This window comes from Bidens hawaiensis, unplaced genomic scaffold, assembly GCF_021521415.1.
Source record: "Bidens hawaiensis isolate Kalapana, Puna unplaced genomic scaffold, B.hawaiensis_p1.1 tig00013761_1, whole genome shotgun sequence".
NCBI classification, from domain to species: domain Eukaryota; kingdom Viridiplantae; phylum Streptophyta; class Magnoliopsida; order Asterales; family Asteraceae; genus Bidens; species Bidens hawaiensis.
The window spans coordinates 70,610-80,729 of record NW_027492175.1 but is presented as its reverse complement, the minus strand read 5'-3'; the positions used below and the strand labels follow the sequence as shown (position 1 = coordinate 80,729).

The 10,120-nt window shown below is 34.9% G+C and overlaps 1 protein-coding gene across 1 annotated transcript in view; it reads right to left on the bottom strand.

Annotated features, from left to right (window-relative positions):
• Positions 1–10,120, bottom strand: part of LOC143544857 (uric acid degradation bifunctional protein TTL-like) — a 256,115-nt gene that overhangs the window by 196,682 nt on the left and 49,313 nt on the right. The gene's annotated exons all lie outside the window — the stretch shown is intronic.

The window sequence follows — 10,120 nt, the reverse complement described above, 5'->3', positions numbered from 1 at the left end:
TTTCCGGCTACTCATCGTATTGCAACCAGTTCATGGTTACAATAAACCTCTCCATTGGTGTCAAGTCTAAAATCTTGGGATTGTATGCTCGATATGAGGCATTCAAAGAGGATGAACTCATTTGGTCCAATGTTGGGGTTCTATGCTCTATTTTTTGTTGTAGATGTGAAATTAGGGCTCCGATTGATCATTGGACTTAAATGGGAGTGATGGAATCCAAATAGTATGGCTAAGTTAGAAAAGAAAATAAAAAATAGCCACATCACATGCCTAACACATCAAGCCACATTAACATTATACTAACTTCGTTAGCTATTTTTAACGGGGGGACATAAACCAAAAATAATGAAAAAAGGTGAGACTAGTGGAAGGAAATAACTCAAGTGAGGATTATTGTTGGACAATATAGAAATTAAAATGTAGGATTATTTTAATCCTTTGCCTAACCGTGTAAAACCGATAAGCAATCCAAGAATTCAACAAATAGTCATAAAAACCTAGGTAACTTGGGAATGCTTAGCCAACAATCATAATCAAGAATGAAACGAAAATAAAATAGATATTACGATTCATCGAAGAAAAATAAATAACTAAGCTACTATCCTACTTGATTAAATTAATTCACGTGTATGTGTGCTTGTTATACGTAGGGCTCAAAAGTAATAGGAATGCTAGCTTGCTTGCTTCTTCTATTGCTATTGCTTTCTTCCCAAACGGCCTTGATTGAGTAGTATTCCATATCTTCGTGACCTCCTCTTTATGATGACAACAACATGCTAAAAAAATGATCAAATTGTCATGTCCCTCTTTATCTCTAACCTACAAGTTTCTCTAATCACGGTGGAATCCAACCCAAATAATAATAATAACCGTGTTCTTTCTTTTACCGACTCCACTTACTCCTCTTTTTTTTAAGACCCGTATCTTCTATTTTTTTTGGTTATCGTAAAAAGATGAGTGTGTCTAAAAAGTGTAGGAAGAAATCTGGATGGTAGGATCTTGGTTATCAATGTCTAGGATGGAAAGATTGAGTAATTAGAGGAGTATTTTATTTTTAAGGCTTAGAATGGTGTGTTAAAGGGCAGTTTTGTCATATAAGTTTTGGTAGCATGCAGAATGTCAACTTAATAAACTATAAAGCTCCTACTTTATATGAAAACATAATCAATATGCAATTGTCACTTTTTAATCCAAATTTAAAAAATAACACCAAGAACATCAACACTCACAAGATATATTACAGTATGTTTTAAATAAAATAATAATCAAAATTTAAAACAACGCCAAATTTTAATCCAAATTTAAAACATAATACCAAGAACAAAAACACACTTTCATTAACATAAACACACCAGCTTAATTACCCGAAACCACACTATTTTTTATGTAGGTTCGTTCAAATTATCATCATTTTTCTCGATCGTTCATCCAAACTCACTGTGTTATTTTTATGTGTTTGTTGTGTTAGAATTCCAATAACTATTAACGTAAACATTATGATTTAAACATATAACTCACACAAAAAAAAAGTTAACGTAAATAGTATGATTTATACATATAACACATAGTAATCTATGTGTAATAACAAAAAAAAATTACAGTAATCATTTGTATGGCGAGTTGTGTGATTTGTTCGAACATTAATGTGTTTAAGAAAAACACAATGTTGTTGGTTCAGTTAGTTTTTTTTAATTACTTTTACCCCAAGTAAACATGTTTTGTTGTATTTATTTGTGTGATTCATCAGTGTTGTTGCTAGTGTGTTTTTTTTAACATTATTTTATACCTCGGTCAATTTAGCATAAAGAATTATGTTAACACGGTATTTTTGTTCGGAAAAGCCCGAGAATAGCTTATAAAACAAGTTTTAGAAATGATGGAGGTGGAGACAGGCACAGAAAGCAATTAACTTCAAAGGTATTGATTCCAATTTGTATTGATTTGTATTGATTTGTTAAATTTGTTAAGTTTTGTAAACTTGTGGTTTGTAGATAAATACGAAAGTAAATAAAAATATTGAGGTTGGAACAAGTGGGGGCTTTTTTTAAATGTAAGATGGTTTTAAATAAATTTGACAAGCTTGCAGGTCCAATTTACTTTTTAAGAGATGATATTAGAAAATCGAAAGCAATGTAAACAACTCATTCGATCATGTTGCGATCCATTGATAAAAATGTGATTAAATAAAGCATAAAAATTGAAATCTCAATCAATATGGATTTTAATACCATAATTATAGTATTTGATTGTTTACAATCCTACCCTTGTATGCTTCATTTAATCCAATGGTTTTAATCACTTTCTACTCTTTTTATGAAATAGTAGCTTTTTTATTATAACCTTGCTATATATATATATATATATATATATATATATATATATATATATATATATATATATATATATATATCAATGTTGCAAAAGTCGCTACGCGGTCCCTAGTCGGCCGACCCCCTTGGAGGGAGTACTCGGAGTACTCGGGGAGTACTCGGACATGATAAATATAAAGAAAATTAACTTTTGGGTAATATATATATTTCAAATATCATAAGTTGGGAGGGGCTATCCTAAAAAGATGAGAGTGTCTAAAAAGTGTAGGAAGAAATATGAATGGTTGGATCTTGTCAATCAATGGTTAAGATGGAAATGTGAGATAATTGGAGGAGTGTTTTATTTGAAAGGCCTATAAGGGTGTGTTAAAAGGTATTTCCGTCATAGTAGTTATGGAAACATGCAGGATGTCAACTGGGTATATTTGAAAACTCCTAAATTTATGTAATCATTCTCTATTTACTTCAACTATGTTTAAGATTTTCTCATCTGTTGAACCATAATACACAATATTCAAATAGGTTTAGCCAATTTTGTTAAAAACATGAACATAACACACTACATTCAAAATATACACACATAAAACACACTATTGTAGCCGTAATGAAGCTGATTTTTTTAAAACACATAATTGTATCCAAATAATAAAACACACTACTGTAAAAGTAATGAAGTTGGTGTGGAGCAGTGTGTTATTGCAATTTGATTTGTACAGAGAGAAATTAAACCATTTGTAATGAACTATTGCCCTTACAATAACACACCATGATTTACAGAAACACACTTATGCACATATGAAACGAGAAGATGAACACCGGTCAAGACACACTTGTTTTATAGAAACACACTTATCTTTACATAAAACGAGAATATAAACTAACGTTCATATAAAACGAAAAAGATGAACACCAGTCAAAAGTACATTGAATTTCATAAAATTGATAACAAACATTTTTTTAAGAAAATAAAACCATGTTGAATGTTGTTTCTTGGTTGTTTGAATATTAGAAGAAAATGAGAGATCACATTAACAATTCAGATTTAAATTCCATAATTAAAGGATTTGGTTGATTACCATCATGCCCATGTGTGTTATATTGCATCTAACGGTCCAGATTCTTTCCTACACTTTTTAGGAAAATATGTTTTTTTATTTTAACCTTGCTCTCATAAGTTTACTAATATTTGTAACAAAATAAGTGAATATCAATATGAATAAGAGAAATACATTTTTAAATACTAAATTATTCTAAAAATTGTTAATCGTTAATTAAAAAAATGATATTCGTTCTTTAATATTATATAAATACAAATTACGTTATATTTTTAAGTCCAAATAGACCCAAGTTAACCGACTAAATGTATTTATGGTTGATGTTGACAACCTTTGAACAACTTTTAGTAACTAGACGGAGTTAAAGAAACTCCCCTCGACATCATACCTTGTAGCGAGTACTCGGAGAGTACTTGGCCTTGTAGACCTACTTTTACAATATTGATATATATATATAAAGAGAAGTTTGGTGCCGCTAACCAAGTGACGGCACCAAACTTGTCCATACCATTTTGATTTTCTTTTTTAGTATTGGTAGCATAGCGAACGTAATGAAAAGTTGAGAACCGACCTAACGTCAATTTTTGTTTACGTAACGGAAACATACTGAATTCGTGTAAACTCACTGCATCAACGTCCGGGACCGACAATGCAAGGGTTTTGATGTCATTTGGTTTTTTTGTTTTAGTTCCAGTACCACTGTTACGAAAATCGACCAACTACCATTTTTGTTTTAGTTTTAGTATCGTAAGAAACCGAATGAATTCACGTCGACTTATTATCTCAACGCACGCTTGAGTTTTACCACATCCTTTAATTATGGTAAATTCCTAGTTATAACTATTAGCTTTTTATTAACTCAACGTGTTTCCATGTCCTTCTCTTCTTTGTTTTTAGTTTTTATTTATTTATTTATTTTGTATCGGTTGTACTCCAAATTATTTAGACCGAGCTCAACTAAACCAAATACAGATAACACGAAGCTTCATCCCAATATCCAGTAAATCGTTATAACTCGTTTTCAGTTGAAACATTTATAAACTTTAAATATAATCAAATTAGAGTTATTAATATATATTAAAAAGTAGACTTACCATTGTGTCTATATTTTACTATTCAATTATAGACTTTTTATACATAGTTTCCAAGCTCTTGATGCATCTTCTTGATTTATAACACCACCACCCATTCTATTATTTAATTTCTATCATTTGATTGGTTATTACTTTGACTTTTACATCCCTTTTTTCCCCTTCTTATTACTAAAGCATGTAGTATTATCACCTTACGTAAAAATAAAATAAATATAAAAATATAGTTTTTAATATAATAAACTGAATTGTGGTGCATAGCGTTAACATATTACATAATTTATTTGGTTAAAGTCTTTCTATGTACTTATTAATGTTTTCATAAGGTTAAAATAATTCAAGCTATTAAAGTTTCATTATAAAGTTATACATTTTAAAAAGAATAGTTCATACATACTTTATGAATCTAAAGATCATTTTAGTTATTGATATCTATAATAATAATATTATGTTATAATAATATTAGTGTAAGTGTTTTAAGAAAATATACATAATATACCGTTGAAAAAAGAAAAAATCATTGTATTAATTATCCTGCTGCAACGCACGGGTCACATTTACTAGTTATTTAATAAAAACGAACCCAAAAACTAAGAGAGTAGGAAAGTACTTATATAATATATATAATTTAGATAGTATAAAAATCCCTACATTTTAGGCTGTGCTTGTTTTTTCTTCAAACGCCTACAATAGGCTTATGTGTACGGGCGCACAGACTTAAGGCTATGAAGACAGTTTCTTTCTTAAAAGAAATAAAAAAAATCTGAAAACCACTTTTATGGTCTTAAAAAATAAGTTAATATCCACAGTCTTCACACTTCTTAACATCCTACCAACACCCAATGTCCAACACCACAACCACCCACTGTGCGCCACCACCACCACCACCCACCGTCCGCCGCCACCACCATCCACCGCCACCGTCAACCACCCACCACCACCCACCGTCCGCCACAGCTACCATCCACTACCACCACCCACTATCTGCCACCACCACCACCCACCACACCCACCGTCCACCACCACCACCCATCGTCCACCCCCACCACCACCACCCACCGTCCACCATCACCACCGTCCACCACCCACCGTCCACTACTACCACAATCGTGAATCGTCTACCACCAATCGTCCACCACCACCCACTTCCATAGTTCGTACACCACCACCAATTATTTTAGCAGCCTACAAACGTTAAATGACTTCTATCTACTTTGATATGTATGACATGTAACTATTTTTCAGCTTATGCAACGATATCCATTTTATAAAACAAACAGTATTATATTAACATATTGCGGACATTTAGACCACATCTTCAGTTGCAGACATGAAATCAGATTACAAATAGTTTTTGTCTTAAAAACAAACAACATCAAGTCTTTGTCGTCTCTGAAGAATTATTTTGTAATGGAATCAGAATCTAAAGCTCATTTTTAGAATATTTAAGTTACTTAATCAATAACAGATTAACGCAAAAACCATGATTCCAAATATTTTTGTTCACTTAAATCCAACCACGGACAAATCAAGCCCCCAAACATGTTTAGTAATTAAGTTCAAGTATATCAATAAATTTAGGAAATTGGTACGTTTTTATTGGTCCCAACTATTGTCTTTTGGTTATTTTCTGTCTCAACTAACGAATTGGTCACTGATGGTCCCAACTTTTAATGCATTTGTTCCTAACGGTCTGCGACTAACATAATCCTAACACCGTTAGTTTCAGGTCCCCGAAAAAACGTTTTTGGCTGTGAAAGTCAAATTTTTTTGCCGGAAAACACCACCTGAACACTGCCACCACCACCAACTGACTCACCGCCAACCAACCACCATCACTTAAGCACCATCAACTGATTCCGACGATGGTTTAGGGTTCCCGTCGACCCCAATAATTAGGGCTTTTACCGGAAAAATGTTCCTAAAGGTACGATACAAAGTTACTATGATGTTTGGGACAAATTTGTTGAGTTTTTGGGAAAAAATGTGTGTTCCGGCCAAAAACAATTTTTCGACGACCTGAAACTAACGACGTTAGAGTTCTGTTAGTCGGTGACCGTTATGAAAAAATACATTAAAAGTTGGGACCGTCAGCAACCAATTCGTCAGTTGAGACCGACAGTGACCAAAAAACGATAGTTTGGACCAATAAAAACCAATTTTCCATAAATTTATGAGCCCCACACCTAAGAAGCCACAACTCCACCTACCCTATCTCAAGTACTTTTAAGCAAGGTCAAAACAAACTCCACTCGAACTTGATGAGAAAAACCGAAACCTGATATATTTGGGACGAGTATTACTGTTGGTACATGATGTCAGTGGTTCAGTATATAGTGTCTGTAATCGAGTTAGTTGGATTAGTATTTTGTAATAAGCGAAGTTAGCTCACAAGTTCGCTGATATAGGCGAACTTGTAGAGTAAGCGAAGTTAGTGACAACTTCGCCTGAACATGCCAGGCGAAGTTGTCGTGGTTATATAGCATTAGGTTACGGCTGAGTTAGTAACGAAGTTAATTCATTGTATCGAGTTTACGAGTCCTGTAATCGGTGATTGATATCACGTGTTTCCAGTTGCAATACAACGTGTCTTTGTTTATTGTAACGTGTGTTCGATCGTGTTAACTCGTATCGTCTTCTACGCTCGTAACGTCTTACGTAGGGATTCCGCACCTACGTAGAACGAGATATTCCGTGTAGATCCGGCTGGGAACCTACAATTGGTATCAGAGCATTTGCTCGTGATTGTGTGGTTCGGGATTATCACGCGGGTGTAGAAATCGTTCCGTTCGACTATTCGCGGGACGAGTTTACCGAGTTTTTGTGTCCTACTCACCTTCCACCATCATAAACAACCCATTACACCTTCACATACGCAAAATCCAGAAATCAAACCTGCAAAATCATCGTGTTCATCAGGCAAAGTTGCCGCTACTGTTCGTAGGGTTTCGGCGAAGATATAAGGTTAAGCGAAGTTATCCACAACTTCGTCTACCTCACAATTTCGCTTATCTCAAGCGAAGTTACCCACAACTTCGCCTACCTCCCAAGTTCGCTTAACTTAAGCGAAGTTATTCTCAACTTCGCCAAATCAGGCGAATTTTAAAAAGGGAGCGAAGTTCAGAATCAACGAAGTTCAGACTTAAGCGAAGTTATCCATAACTTCGCCTACAGTACTGTTAAGAATAAAATTTTTGTTCTTCGGGTTTCTTTGTGTTTCGTGAAAAATGACTTCAATAAATATTACGGAATTGGTGAAGATGGAAGTGGAAGCGGGTTCAGCTACTAAGGCACCGAAGATGCTTAAGGGAACCGATTTTGTGGCATGGAAGGATCGGTTTGAACAGTATGTTAAGTACCAAGATGCTAAGATGTGGGTGTGCATACAAGATGGTTACATTCCACCAACTGCTGAGTATGAGGGTCGTGATCAGATTAAGAAATACAACAAGATGGAAGAAGAAGAAAAGAAAATGTATGAGGCTGAAAGCAAAGCTCATGCAGCGATAACAATGGCTCTTCCACAAGAGATTCTTCACACCTTCAGGAAGTATAAAACTGCTAGAGAGCTATGGGAAGCACTTGAAAACCGTTTTGAGGGTAATGTGGGGATTCGTGCATCAAAGATTAAACTTCTCAAAACCCAATTCTCGGTGTTCAAGTACTTGAAGAATGAATCACTTGATGATATCACAAGATATTATCATCTGATGACAGAACTAAGCAATTATTCCATTGCTTACAAAGAAGACGAGATAGTGGAAAATCTTCTTGATGCTCTCCCACCGAAATGGGAGATGTACACTGTGTTGATGAGAGAAGACAAAGAGTTTGCCGACTATGACTTGGAAACAGCAGTCTACAAACTAAGAACTTTTGAACTTAACATGGTTTGTAAAGAGACACCAACTGATTAGGTTCAGGATCCAGGAATGTATGGTGCAAAAGTTAACTCAAGTTCAAGTTCGAAGTCTGAATCATCTGCTTACTACTCAAAGGGAGACTCGGGCGCTAACTCAACACATGAAGATCATGTATCTCTCAACATGAATGGTGATGTATGTTTTGTAGCTGGTGGAACTAATGCTTCTAAACCTCAAGCAACCAAGAGTAGCTTCTCTTCAAGTGTTCCGAACAACAACTACTCAAAGATGCCCATGAGTGTTAAATCTGCTGAACAGCAGTTTGCTCTATATGCATGTTTCATTGCTTCGTATGAAAATTACATTCAAGGTAAGATTGTTGATCCTGCAACTTTGGACGAAGACTATGATCAGATCGATGCTGATGATCTGGAAGAGATGGATCTGCAGTGGCAGATGGCGATGATTGTGAGAAGGGTTAAACGGTTTATGAAGAAGACTGGTAGGAAGTTTGTTGGTGAAAGACTAGGTTTTGACAAGTCAAAGGTGCGATGTTATAACTTTCAACAGAATGGCCACTTTGCGAAGGAGTGCACAAATGACAGAGTTGAACGTAGTCAGAACAGGTCTACACAACAGAGTGGGGGTGGTAATGAGAATAGAGCCATGATATCCAGACAGAATGGAGAATACAACTGGAATCTGCATGTTGAAGAAGTGTTCGAACAGGCCAATTTGGCGAACATCGAAACTGCAGATAGTGAGAAAATGACTGGCGTAAATGAAGCTTACATGGCAGAAATGACAGACCAGCTCTCCGAGGTAAGTACCAAACTCCCTTGTACTAAATGTGAAAATCTGTCTGAACAATTGACAACCATAACTGATCAGTTTGTTAGTTTGGATGCTCAATTTAAAACATTAAAAGAAGATCATCATTTCACTAAAGCTAGAGAAAATAGTTACAAGGTAAAAATAAAAGCTAGTGAGAAAGATATCAGAAGTCTTAAAGCAAGTCTAGCTGAAAAAATACAAGTAATTGATCTTAGCTATGAAGTATTAGAAGAGAAAACCAAACTAATAGCTGAAAGGGATAAACAGATAGCTGATCACCAGGTGAAAGTGGTGGAACTTAACAGGAAACTTGAGCAATTTAGAAATTCCTCCGCTATACTTGATCACCTCGTTAGTGATCAAGGTTCCCCAGTTAAAAGGGGAGGAATTGGATATCATGAAGTTCCACCACCTTAAAATCATAACTATACTTATGATCCTAGTAATCAGAAATCTGTTGATGTTGATTTTGGTCAGACAGTTCCGGTTAAGGTTACTATTAAAGAACCAGAAGTTAGTAAAGGCAAAACAAGTAAGTCTGTTTCGAGTGTTAAGATTTCTGTTCCTAGTCCAGTCTCATCAAACTCGGACAAGTTATCCGAGTCGAGTGAGACAAAAGAAAATGCAGCGTTACCAAAATGTGGAGAGAAACATAAAACAACTTAAAAGAAATCTCCACTAAACCCGTATGTCCCACCATATGTGAGACAAACGGGCAGTAATGCAGCCTCAACATCTAAAACAACTATTGAAAAGAAAGTTGAACACAGGAGTTGTTTCAGATGCAATCAATTAGGACACCTGATTGCTGATTGCCCTCTGAAGCAGAGATTCAGAGGTATGAGGTCTTCAAAAACTGAGAATAGAACTAACGGTAATCACTATAATGGTAAAAATGAAAACTCATCAAAGTTCAGACATTGGACTAATCCAGGTTTTCAAAGAAA